Source organism: Elephantulus edwardii, unplaced genomic scaffold (assembly GCF_000299155.1).
Source record: "Elephantulus edwardii isolate Elephantulus edwardi_28Jun2011 unplaced genomic scaffold, EleEdw1.0 scaffold00066, whole genome shotgun sequence".
Lineage (NCBI taxonomy): Eukaryota > Metazoa > Chordata > Mammalia > Macroscelidea > Macroscelididae > Elephantulus > Elephantulus edwardii.
In genome coordinates, this window is record NW_006399816.1 from 2605684 (window position 1) to 2618646 (window position 12963).

The following is a 12963-nucleotide window of genomic DNA, read 5'->3' on the forward strand; positions in this document are numbered from 1 at the left end:
TCCAACATACTCCAACCCATTGTTACAATTGCTATGTCAGTTCATTTCATCGAGGGTCTTCATTTCTTTTCTCTGGCCTACTTTCCCCAGCATGTTGTCTTCTGTTTCCAAGGACTAGCCGCTCCAGACAACATGTGAAAAGCATGTGAAATTTCACCGTCATTGCCTCTAAGGAATACTCTGATCGCATTTCCTCCAAGACAGATGTGTTTATTTTTTTTGGCAGTCCTTGGAACATTCAATATTCTTCTCCAACACAATTTAAAGTCATCTTTTTTTTTAAGTCATCCATCTTTTGTTATCCTTATTCATTGTCCAACTTTCAGATGCGTAGGAAGCAATTGAAAAATACTATGGTTTGTACCAGGTGCACCATAATGCTTAAATTGACATCCTTGCTCTTTAGTAACCTGGAGAGGTCCTTGATAACAGATTTCCCCAATGCAATATATCTTTTGATTTCTTTGGGATTATGACACAGTTTCTTACTCGTAGGCCACCATTGCGCAGCTTCTTTTGATTTCTTGATTATGGATCTATGTAAAATAAAATCGCTGACAATATCAGTCTTTTCTCCATCTACTATGATGTTGCCTATTGGTCCAGTAAAGAGAATTTTTGTTTTCTTGATATTGAGGTGCAGCCCATATTGAAGATTGTTATCTTTTCCAGTAAGTTACTGTTAGGATTTAAATTACAGTTGTTAAGTGCCTTTAGGTTGTCAATCACAGGGACCCAATATACCAAAGTATAAAACAATACCTGACCCTGTGCCAATCTCATGTTTGAACCCGTTTTTTTTTTTCATCTCTTTGAAGTGGTTCTGCTTTACCAAGCAAGATGTCATTCTTTATATTTGTCAAAGGCAAGTTATGTTCTGAGTCTGGAGGGTTTATCTTTAAATTGTAGATGGTCTTCCCTTCACATTAGCCTAAAAGCTCAATGGACACTGATGTTCAACCACATCCCACAGAGCCACTTATGAACACTGACCTGGCAAGGCTGAGACCTGAAAATCTGAAACACTGAGAGGATCCATTAGCATCAGTTTCCAAAAGATCCACTGTGACTATGTTGGCCAATCTGTTCCTTTAGACTTAGACTCTGTGTGTATGTGTGTAATTTGTGAATGTCTTGTTATTTTAAACAACCTGGTTATTATGCGAACTCCCCAAAGACAGAATAATTTAACCAACTGTAGTTTAACTTTTTTATTTCAAATACAAGAAAAGTATTTTCGAAAACTTACGCTTTAAGAATGGTGGTATTTTTTACTATCAAAAATGTGCACAACTTTGTGAATTTGTGGGATTTGACTTTAAAGGAGCCGTGGTAACATAGTGAATTGTGCGTTGAGTGGTTAGCTAAAAGATCAGCAGCTCAAGTGCACTTGCTTCTTCATGACAGCAGTTTCCTCTTGTAAAGACTTACAACCTCAGAAAACCAGTCGGGGGCAGCCAGGAGTTGGAACTGACTCCATGGCAATGTTTGAAGTGTTTGCCTTAGGATTCATGTGGCTGTCATTCCACAGAACAATAATGCTCCCCACCCACAATGACCCCCAAAGATGTCACAAAACTCTAGAATTTTAAAATATGTTAAATTATTAGCAATTAGGAATTAAAATATGGATTAAATTGAGGTTGTGACTGAACTGGCTTTAAGATGAGGAATCTTTAACAAGGAAGTTGATTCTCCTCTAGAGTCTCCTGGAAGAAACATTGCCCTGCAACACGTTGATTTTAGATCAATGTGACAAAGCAATTATCATATTTGACAATATGACAATATTAAACCGTAACGCAATTCTAACCTATCAAAGCTCCAAGGCTTTGATTCAGTCAAGACAGTTGATTCTGACTTAGGGGGATCTTTCTTTCAGTTTCAGAGTCTATAAGTCTTAAAAAGATTAAATTACCTGCCTTTCTCCCAAAGAGTACTTGGTGGATTTGAACCACCAACTCCTTCAATTAACCCAACACATGACCCCTTATGGAGAAACAGGACACACCAATCCAGACACCACACTTCTCCTCATAGAGCCCAGCCTCCCAGATAATCTGTTCTGCATACAGGTTGAAGGGTATGGAGACAGGACACATCCCTGGTGTACGCCCTTCCCAATTTTGAACCATGTAGTGTTTCCTTGCTCTATTCTGATGACTGACTCTTGGTCCAAGTATAGGTTTCACATTAGCACGATCAAGTGTTCTGGGATTACCATTCTTCTGAGAGTCAACCACAGTTTATTATGATCCACACAGTTGAACACCTTTGCATAGTCAATAAAACACAGATGGACATTCTTCTGGTATTCTCTGCTTTCAGCCAAGATCCATCTAACATTAGCTACAATATCCCTAGTACCATGACCCCTTCTAAACCCAGCCTGGACTTCTGGCAGTTCTCTGCTGATGTGCTGTTCTAGTCGTTTTGGGATAATCTTCTGTAGAATCTTGCTTGCTTGTGAAATCACTGATATTGTTCTATAGTTTCCACACTCTGTTGGGTCACCCTTCTTTGGTATGGGAACAAATATCGATCTCTTCCAGTCAGTTGGCCAAGTGGTTGTTCTCCTGATTTCTTGGCACAACTTGGTGAGCACATCCAGGGCAGCATCTGTTAGCTGAAATATGTCAATTGGTATACCATCTATTCCTGGGGCCTTATTTTTTGCTGTCTCCTTCAAAGCAGCCTGAACTTCTTCCTTTATCACCATAGGCTCTTTCTCATATGTTATTTCATTAAATTCTTCTGTGTCTGCCAAGTCCTTTCGATACAGTGACTCAATAAATTCTTTCCATCTTCTTTTAATACTTCTTGGATCATTTAATATTCTGCCTAAAGCATCCTTAGCTTGGAAGGAGGAGTGGCATCCACTTCCGTAATAGCTTGCCTCCAGAAACCCTATAAACCTGGAGAGAGGATGAAAGGCACCCAAGCATCGAGGACTCTCCTTCATAGGGTCGTTGTGAGTCGCTTGCGACTCGACAGCACTTAACAACAACAGCAAAGCATCCTTGATTATAGTTTGAATTTGTTCTTCAGTTCCTTGAGCTTAGAAATGCTGAGCGAGTTTGGCCCTTTTGATTTTCTGACTCCAACTCCTTGTAAATTTCATTGTAATATTTTACTTTGTCATCCTTTGCCGCCTTTTGAAATCTTCTATTAAACTCTTTAGTATCTTGAATTCTTCCTTGTGCTTTGGCTTCTCTGCACTCCAGTGCAATTTTCAGAGTCTCTTCTGACATTCATTTTGGTCTTCTCTTCCTCTTCTGTCTTTGCAATGACTGTTTGCACTCTTCCAGGATGATACCCTTGATATCCTCCCACAACTCATCTGGTCTTCGCTCATTAGTGTTCAAGGCCCCAAACCTGTTCCTGAGATGGTTCTGAAATTCAGGTGGGATAGACTCAAAGTCATATTTTGGTTCCTGTGGATTTGGTTTAATTTTCCTCAGCTTCAGCTTGAACTTGCATATGAGTAGTTAGTGGTCTGTTCCACAATCAGCTCCTGGCCTAGTTTTCACAGCTGATATTGAGCTTCTCCAGTGGTTCTTTCCGCAGATATAATTGATCTGATTCCTATGCGTACCATCAGGTGAAATCCATGTATAACCCACTATACTCCCAAGATTCCTCTGTGGTTAAACATCTTTGCTCTCTCTCATTGCTGTGGATTTGGAGTGAACTCACAGCTGACTTTCCAGCAGGCTTCTGAGACTGTAAATTGCATGGGAGGAAATTGGCCATTTTTCTCCATTGGAGCTGTGAGTGGGCTGTTGTACGTAGGGTCGCTATGAGTCACAAACGACTCCATAACAATCTTCCTTCCTTCCAGTTAAACTACTATGCCACCAGAGGGCGCCCGAAAACAGGACATTATGCTGTTCTGGGCCACGAACGTTGTACACTTCATAGTGACAGTAAGAACACCTATCAGGAAAAAAAAAAAAAGAACACCTATCAGAACATTACTCTGTCCTTCACCATTTTCACAGTCTCACTCCGACATGCTCGAGCCCATAGTTGCAGTCACTGTGTCTATCTATCTGACTCTCCACTCTTCCCAGCATGTCTTCCCTCCTCCCACCCCTCCCAGAAGAACTGGCCCTTTCTGACAACATGTCAACATGTCCAATGTGAGTTTCCTGTCCTTGCCTCTAAGGAGTGCCTGGTTGCACTTACTCCAAGACATATCTGTTTGTTCTTTTGGTAATCTATGAGAGATATTCAGATACTTGGACTTTATTGTTTGTTTCATGAAGTCTATGCATTTCATTTTGTAGTGTTTTAAAATGAATAAGGACTAAACACAGGATTAAAAGAAAATAAATGACTGTATATCAAAATACAGTCACCAAAATATCTGTGAAATAGCAATATATATGTTTCTAATAATTTGTGATTTTTTTCTGAGTGTAAAATATTTTTAATTGTCTGCTATAATATGAGAATGTCTGTGGTATCTGTTTGATGACATCAAGTAGCCACCCTGCAGAATCGAGTAGACCTGCACCACAGCATTTCCAAGATTGTAAATCTTTATGAACATACACTGCTACAACATTCTGTTGTGAAGTAACTGGTGGATTTGAACTGCCAACTTTCTGATTAGCAGCTGAATTCTTAACCACTGCACCGCCAGGACTGCCTGACCAAAGTTATGAGGATTGCTAATATGTCTGAGGTCCTTTGCCTACACTAATAATTAAATAAAATACTAAGTTTGTATAGGCTTGGTCGTCCACTTGCTGTACAGAGGTAACTTGTGGTTTCTGTGAAGCTGAACACTGTGACACTGATATGTCAAATGAGAGAATGCTTACCATGGAGGACAGTGTTTGATAGAGCTTCCCAGTTAAAACAAGCTTGGAAACAGGAGTGGCATCCACTTCTGAAATAACTTCCCTTTGGAAATCCTATGAACCTGGATAAAGGACAAAAGTTATACAAGAGTCCAGGTTTTTCATTCATAGGGTCGCTATGAGTCATTTACGACTCGATGGCACTTAACAACAATAACAACATCTTAGTTATAGGTGAAGGAAAATGAAGACACAATTATTTTCACAGAATCCCAGTCTTCTGCCATAGAACAAGTCTGAAAGTGTAAATGTATCACCAAATGTAATTGCATAGTATTTAAAAATATACAGTAAGAGTTCTTGAGGGTCAGGAGAAGATGTGAAAGAATTTAGAATAAAATAAGGCAAAAGCTAAACTAAATGATGAAGTACATTTGGATGTATGACCTGCCCTGAAAAATCCTGCAAACCAAGAGGAGACAGAGGCTAGGAGGTCAGCCTTGGGAGGTGGTGGTCCCACAGCTGTTCTAGAGTGTGGTCTTTCCAACCAGCCCAGCGCAGTTAGGACCCAGACAGTAGTAGGTGAGACTAGAAAGTGGGGTAAGGGTAGTCTTCTCACATTTGCCCTTAGCTCCCTTGTCTCCACTCAGAGTCATGTTGTTGTTGTTGTTATGTGCCATCAAGTCGTTTGCGACTCATAGCGATCCTATGCACAACAGCCCTAAACCCTGCTCTAGCCTGCGCCAATCTCACTGCCTCTGACACTCCCATCCTGATTACCCCAGTCAGTGAATCAGTCCACCTCATAGAGGGTCTTTCCCTCCTGCGCTGTCCCTCCTCCTTACCAAGCATGATGTCCCTCTCCAAGGACCTGTCCCTCCTTACAACATGTCCAAAGTATGTCAGATGAAGCCCCAGAAAGGCAAAGAGCCTTACAGGTCTAGCCTAAACCTACCTCTCTATACAATCTCATCATGGAGTCCATAAGCCTCAATTTGCATACTTCCAGGGACAGGGAGATCATCACTTCCTAGGGAGGAGGAACGGCCTCTGCTCTAGTTCCATGAAGGCTTAGCTGACTTCCTAGAAAGCACATAAAGCAGTGGGCATGGGATGGCGTGCAGGCAGATGTGCCCTGCTCAGCACGGGCAAAGGAAGGGGGCCTCCATGGCTGTGCCTGCCCTGGTGGGACTCTCAACACTATCTGCAAAGCTCAGGCCAGAGACTCTACCCCACCTTTGTATGTTTCCCCAGGTGCCCTCTGGCTCTGACAACTGGCACCCACTCTCATCCTTTGTACTCTCTCAACTCCCCTCCCCTCTGCAGGCTGCAACGTGCCACACGATGGCCCTCTTCTGCTGTAGCTGACAGCCTTCACTGTGGCCCTCAAGATCCTCCTGCTTTTGGAGCAGCCTTCTGTCTCCTACTGCCCACAGTCAGGCCTCCAGGCCCTTCTTGCTCTACGGCTGGCCACGTTGGGGTTAAACAACCAGAGCTTCAATCTCAATGGCTCCACTTCTCACTCGCTCACTCCCGGTCCTCCTTAGCGACCTTCCACCAGGTTCCTGAAGCTGGAAAGCTTAATGGGAAGAGATTGTCCATCTTCTTTCCATGGAACTGCTGGTGGATTTGAACCTCCAGAAGCATGTTAACTTTTGGTTAGCAGCACAACACTCTCCAACTGGTGTCCTTGGGAAGGCCAGAGTCCTGGCAGGACAGAACCCATGACTATAGAGCAAAATGAAGCCTGCAGAAGGGAGAGGAGTTGGGAGGATTCAAAGGAAGAGAGTAGTGGGTGCTAGCTGTGGAGGTTAGGGGGGATCTGGGGCAACCTCACAAAGGCAGAGGGATGTCCCTGACAGGAGCTTCTCCAGGGGCTGGTCCCTTCTGATATCTTTTTTTTTTTTTAATTTTTATTTTTTTTTTTTTACAGAGGTTTTGGATTTCCATTCATTCATTGCCACAATTTTCTCCCTTCCCAGCCCTTCTGATATCTTATCAGTAGACTGTGAAATGAAGTCTCGCCATCCTCGTTTCTAACTGCGCTTGTGATTTTCAGAGTATGTTTCCCAGACCAGCAGCCTCAGCACCACCAAGAAATATGTTTATTAAAAAAAAAGAAATATGTTTATGATGCCTCTGCTTGTGCCTCATCTTAGACCTACCGAGGAGCCCACAGTCTAATACTTTACTTACATAGACCAGAGGGTGGTAGACACTGCCTGCCCGGAGCCATCAGCAGGTGCCTGTAGATGAGGGCAGAGCAATGGGTACCCTGTTCTCCAGTTCCAAAACCCAAGTCCTCCAGACTCTAGAGGCAAGGGGTGTCTGCTGCTGAGTGGTTGTGGGAATAGCTCTGTGGACCTCAGCTTCCAAAGTAGAACGTGGAGGTAACAATATCAAAGCCTTCATCCTGTTGTTGTTAAATGCCATTGACTCAGTTCCAACTCACAGCAGCCCTACGAATGAAATGAAATGCTGCCGAGTCCCAAACCATCCTCACGCTTAGTGCTGTATGTGGGCCCGTTGCTGCAATCATAGTATCAATCTGTCTCGTTTGAGAGTCTTCTTTTTTAATGACCTTCAACTTTTACCAAGCATGATGTCCTTCTGCAGGGACTGGTCCATCCTGATAAAATGCCCACAGAGTGTGAGATGCAATCTCATAGTCCTCACTTCCTTTTTTTTTAATTTCTTTTTTTTAAATTAATTTTAATGAAAGTTTACAGAGACTTAGGGTTTCCAGTCACTTTTCTCCCTGCCCACCCCCTCCCCCCTAATTCACTCTTCTCCTTGAAAAGAAAAACTCTTTCATTGTTATGAAATCCCTCCCCCCCAAGTCCACTCCACTGTGCAGCCTTCACTCTAGACTCCTGTCATAATAATAATAACCAATCATATATCCCTTTTAAACAGTTCTCTCCCTTGTCTGTTACAGTGCAATATACATCATTCCTCCCCTCCTTTTCTGTCTTCCCTCAACCCTGACGTCAGTCCCATTTTACAACAGTGGCCCTATACAATATTTGTCCTTTTGTGTCTGAGATATTTCACTCAGCATAATGTCCTCCAGGGTCATCCATTTTGAATAATATTTCATGAGTTCCTTGATCTTCAATGCAGCATAGTATTCCATTGTGTGAATATACCATAGCTTCTCTGTCTATTCATTTGTTGGTGGACACTTGGGTTGTTTCCAGCTCTTTGCTATTGTGAACAAAGTGGCGATAAACATGGGCGTGCATATATCTGCTTGGGTGGCAGTCCTCATTTCTAAGGAGCAATCTTCTTCTTTTTTAAATTTTTCTTTTATATTGGTCTGCTTACAAAGTTTGTGTACATTGTGTTTCACACTATCCTTCATTCACATATTGTTTCATACAATCTTCAATTCTTTCTATTTTACAGAATTAATCAACATTTTACTATGTCCACCATTGCCCTATCTTTCCAGATCCTCTCTGGATCTTTGGAGCTTTCTGACGGTATGTCTTTCCTAGTGATTTTCAAAGTATGGTTCCCAGGCCAGCAGCATCAGCACCATGTAGACACTCATTTAAAATACACATTCTCAGGCTTGCATTGAGACACAAGCCACCAGGTGATGATAGTGCACGCTGATGTGTGACAAACCCTGCCCAGGGAAAAGATTGCAGATGAAAGCCAGGTACCAGCATGTGTTATTACTGAGCTTCACAAAGCCTGCACCCTTTGGAAGGCCCTGGAGGCCTTGTGTGATTCACACCTGTAATCCCTGCAGGTGCTGAGAGTGAGATCCTCAAGGGAGTTACAGCAGAAGGTGAGAGGGTGTGGAGAGCAGGGAAGAGAGAGCCTTGGGAGGGCAGCTGAGGCCTAACTCACCCCTACACACTCTGGATAAAAGGTTATATAGCCTATGGGCATGGACTGTGGGACTGATTTCTTTGTAAGGCAGCAACTGTTCAGAATGGTGATTAGGTTCCACTCAATCCATCTGCTACTGGCTAGGGCTGGCTATTGCCCCCTGCCCAGGGCTTCTCTGCCTGTGTCCACTGACTTTATGGGACCCGTGTGGAGCCAGGCATCGTGCACCTAAAGGGATTGGTGGCATCTCAACCCCCAAAGACACACAGTGACTCCCTGACTCTGGGCCAACCTTAGCAGAAATCTACCTTCTCATCAGAAAAGCCACAGCTCCCAGAAGCTCTGGTGAGCACTTGGCTGCTGACCAGAAGGCATGAGGCCATGAAGGGGTTCTGTGGGAGAAAGGCCCAATGAGCTGTTCTTACAAAGACTATAGACAAGGAAATCATATGGGGCTCACTCACTCGTTCTTATTGCCATCAAGACGGAACCAGTTCCTAACTGGCGGTCCAGTAAGTTTTTCAAAACTGTGAATTGCACAGGAGGAGATGGCCCATCCTTCTTCTGAGTAGCTAGCTGCTAGGATTTGAACTTCCAGAGAAATACTACCTTTGGGTTCACAAAGCAACACTATGGACTATACCATGGGATTGAAAATCAACTCAACAGTGCCTAACGAGAACAACATTGTCTTATGTGGTTGTAAGTATTTCTCAAAGCCCCCAGAGCATCTGATTGTCCCTGCATCAGAGGTTTAGAAATTATTTGTCTTCATTTTGTAGAAGAGAAAAGTAACAGAGAGAACCGGTAGTTTACTCTGTGGTGTTATGTGCTGTTGATTCAGAAACAACTCATAGATGACCAGTAGGTTTTCTGAGGCTGTAAATCATGTGGGAGGAAATTGCCCATCTTTCTCCCGCAGAGCAGTTGGTGGATTCTAGCCATGTGTCTTCTGGTTGGCAGTGCAACTCCTTACCACTAGGCCACCAAAGCTCACAGCAGAACACAGGTCCCTTAAAGCCCACGGAGGCCACCTGTCTGTCCTCAAGCACATTTGTGAGCGTGACAGGAAGAGACCCGGCCAATGATCCAGGACCTGAGCCCCACTACACCTACTCTTTTTGGGAATAGGGAGGAGCCAGAAATGGGCTTACTCCAAACTGGAAAACTGAGTCACACCCCCAGGGGAGCCAATGTGCTCTGGACATTGTGCCAAGAGGAGACAGGGATAGGATTAAGCCCAGTTGGGGCATGAACTGTTCCTGTATTCTGGGCCCACATCATGTCTTCATTTACATTATTGGCATTTTCCTGACAACACAGGAAGTAGCAAAGTCAGGATGCCAAGACAGGCTGTTTAAGAAATAGAGAGGGGAAATGGAGGCCAGGGTGATGGGCTGCTGAGGGGAAGTTGTAAGCCCCCAAATGACGGCAGGAATTTAGTGAGAAGGCTGTGACCCAGTGCCATAGCTTGCAAAGAAAGGAGAGAGGAGAGGTGGGTAGGTAAGTGTGACAAGGAAGGTGGGAGTGGCCCACCTGGGCAGAGAGGCCCTCCAAGTCCCAGCAGTGTGCTGGTACAAGTTTGACAATTGGCTCTTCTGGAAAATAATGATCGTGCTCCAAAGCATTGGCCAATATCTGTGGTGTAAATATTCTCATCATGGCTGGTTTCAGGACATCAACATGACATGCCTGCCCCTGAGATGGGAAGGGATTCGTGCACACTTGGCTCTGGTGAGTTGCTATGAGTCCGTTCCTTGTGCACCCTGAATGGTCTGACATCCACCGGAGAGTGAAGCGGATGCTGATGCCTCTGTCCCCCAACATGTATGAAGGGTGTATACCCCACAGTATTTCCCCTGGAGGCTGAAGGAAATGTGTCCTGCAGGGAGAGTTGGCTGCAGTGACAAAGGGCTGGAGAGAGTGGCTGTGAAAGGGCCAGGAATAAATGGATTTTCTTCTACATGAGTAAGAAAAGTTGGAAGGTTGAAAGCAGAGTAGTGGGCAAGGGAGGCTAAGTATGGGCGAGGATAAGTTGACCAGAAGATCCTGAACTGTGGGGGCAAGGGGGCCGAACAAATTCTGAGAAGAGATTCCACTCCCTTGAGGTTTCCAATGGCATTTGGAAATCTCTTTCACACTGCAACTTAGGTAGAGCCTCTTGTCAGGACAAACAGGTGCTCACATAAGCCAGAAAGCTTGGGAAAACACCAGGAATCCTTGATCGAATGAACGCACCTTCTGAAGGACAAAGGGAATTCAAAAAGGCAAAGGTAGCCTTAGAACAGCCTCACCACAGAGCTCCTCCCTCCTGTGGAAGCCAGGAGCTGAGGTCCCAGCCTCACGTCTAACGTCTAACGCTCATTCTAGCCAGATGTGAGAAAGATGAGCAGTCTCCTCCAGTGCGATTTACAGCCTCTGAAAGTGTGCTGGATAGTCAGCGATGGACCAGTTCTGACTCTACAGAAATGAGGTTTCTGTCAGGCCAGGACTAAAGTCAATGGCAGAACAAAGGATTCAAGGAATATCAACATGTCAACAGGGGGCATTGAAAAGCCTCAACTACCATAGAGTGCCCCTCCCTTCCCTCTCTAGAAGACCACTCACCTGGCTAAACCATAATGGAATGTCCCTCCCTTCCCTCCCTGAAGACCCTTACTATAAAAATCCTGCCCTAATCAACTGTAAGGTGTATTCCCTGGTCTGTTTCTCTGCGGACCAAGGAATTTCACCTAGAAGCCCCCTTAATAAAGCTTCTTTAGTTTTCTTTTTTTCTCTAGTCCCTTCCTTGAGTCCTTGGCCTTAAGTCTAGTGCGAAGACCTAGCAGTTTCCTGTCAGAAACAGAACCAAATACTGTTGAGTAGACTCCCTCTCTTGGGGCCTCCACGTGTGTCAAAGGAGAACTGTGCTCCACAGGAGCTGAGGGCTGATTTCCTTCTGTTCCAAGGCACCTCCAACCTCTCAGTTAGAGGCGCATGTGCTAGCCATTAGCACCACCCGGGGATTCCTTCCAGTCCAAAGGCCCACTTGTACCCCCTTTCCTGCTGCTGCACCAACATGAAGATGCAAGAGTCAACCCATGTGGAAAAACTACACGCCCAGTTATTCCAAAACTGCCTCAGGAAACCCTGTGAGGCAACAGCCATAGCACAGAACTTCATGTGAGGAACTGTTACTGCTATTCTTTGAATTCCCATTTCTAAGCACTTACTTTGTGACAGGCATCAAGGTGAGCATTTTATTACAGTTCCTCATTTGACCGTTCATGCCTATCAAAGGGGAAATCTCCAGCCTCACTCTTGCTGATTCTTCTCTGGGCCTGTGTTTCCTCATCTGTTTGGTGACACCAGGCCTGTGTGAACCATAGCTGAATAGTTAAACACAAGGTGAACAGAGCGCACTCCAGGACCATGATATAAGCTTCCAGATATCCCACCTCTGCTCCCCTCAACATGGCTGTGCCTGTGAAATCACTCCTGGTGCTGAGCTCTAGCAGGGAAGGATAACAATAGATGAAAGGAAAACAACTATGAGATACCATCTCACCCCAGTAAGAGTAACAAAATTCAACAAGCAGCAAACAACAAATGCTGGCAAGGTTGTGGAGAAACTGGAACCCTTATTCACTGTTGGTGGGAGTGTTAAATGGTGCAACCACTATGGAAGGCAGTATGGCGCTTCCTCAAAAAGTTGCAAATAGAAATACCATTTGGCTCAGCAATTCCATTACTGGGAATATATGCCCTAAAGAAATCATAACTGCCAAACAGATATATGCACACCTGTGTTTATTGCTAATTTGTTCACAAAGAGTTGGAAACAACCTGTGTCCATCAACAAATGAATGGGTAGAGAAGCTGTGGTATATTCACACAGTGGAATATTATGCAGCACTGAAAAACAAAGAACTTGTGAAATATTATACAGAATGGGTGACCCTGGAGGACATTATGCTGAGTGAAATATCCCAGTCACAAGAAGACAAATAGTGTATAATGCCACTGTTATAAAGCAGGACTGACAGTAAGGTTGGGAGGAAATTAAGAGGGGATAAATAATGTACATGGCATTGAAACAGATAAGGGAGAGAACTGGATAAAAGGAATATATGATTAGGTATTATTGGTGTGACAAGAGTCCAGAATAAGAGGTGCATAGTAAATTGGTATGTGGGAGAGCACTGAATAACAATGAAAGAACTTTTTTTTCTAAAGAAAAAAAATGAACTGGGGGAGGGAACAGGTAGGAAAATATGTAACAATGGATGAATGGAAATCCAAGTTGTTTATAAACTTACAATAAAATCTCAAT

The 12963-nt window shown here is 43.9% G+C and overlaps 1 protein-coding gene across 1 annotated transcript in view; it reads right to left on the minus strand.

Annotated features, from left to right (window-relative positions):
- The window catches only part of WDR61 (WD repeat domain 61), a 29930-nt gene extending 25282 nt beyond the window's left edge, over nucleotides 1-4648 (minus strand). The window contains exon 1 of the mRNA XM_006888265.1: nucleotides 4635-4648. The gene's annotated coding sequence lies outside the window, so the exon portion shown is untranslated. The remainder of the gene's footprint in view (nucleotides 1-4634) is intronic.
- Nucleotides 4649-12963: the final 8315 nt, after the last annotated feature.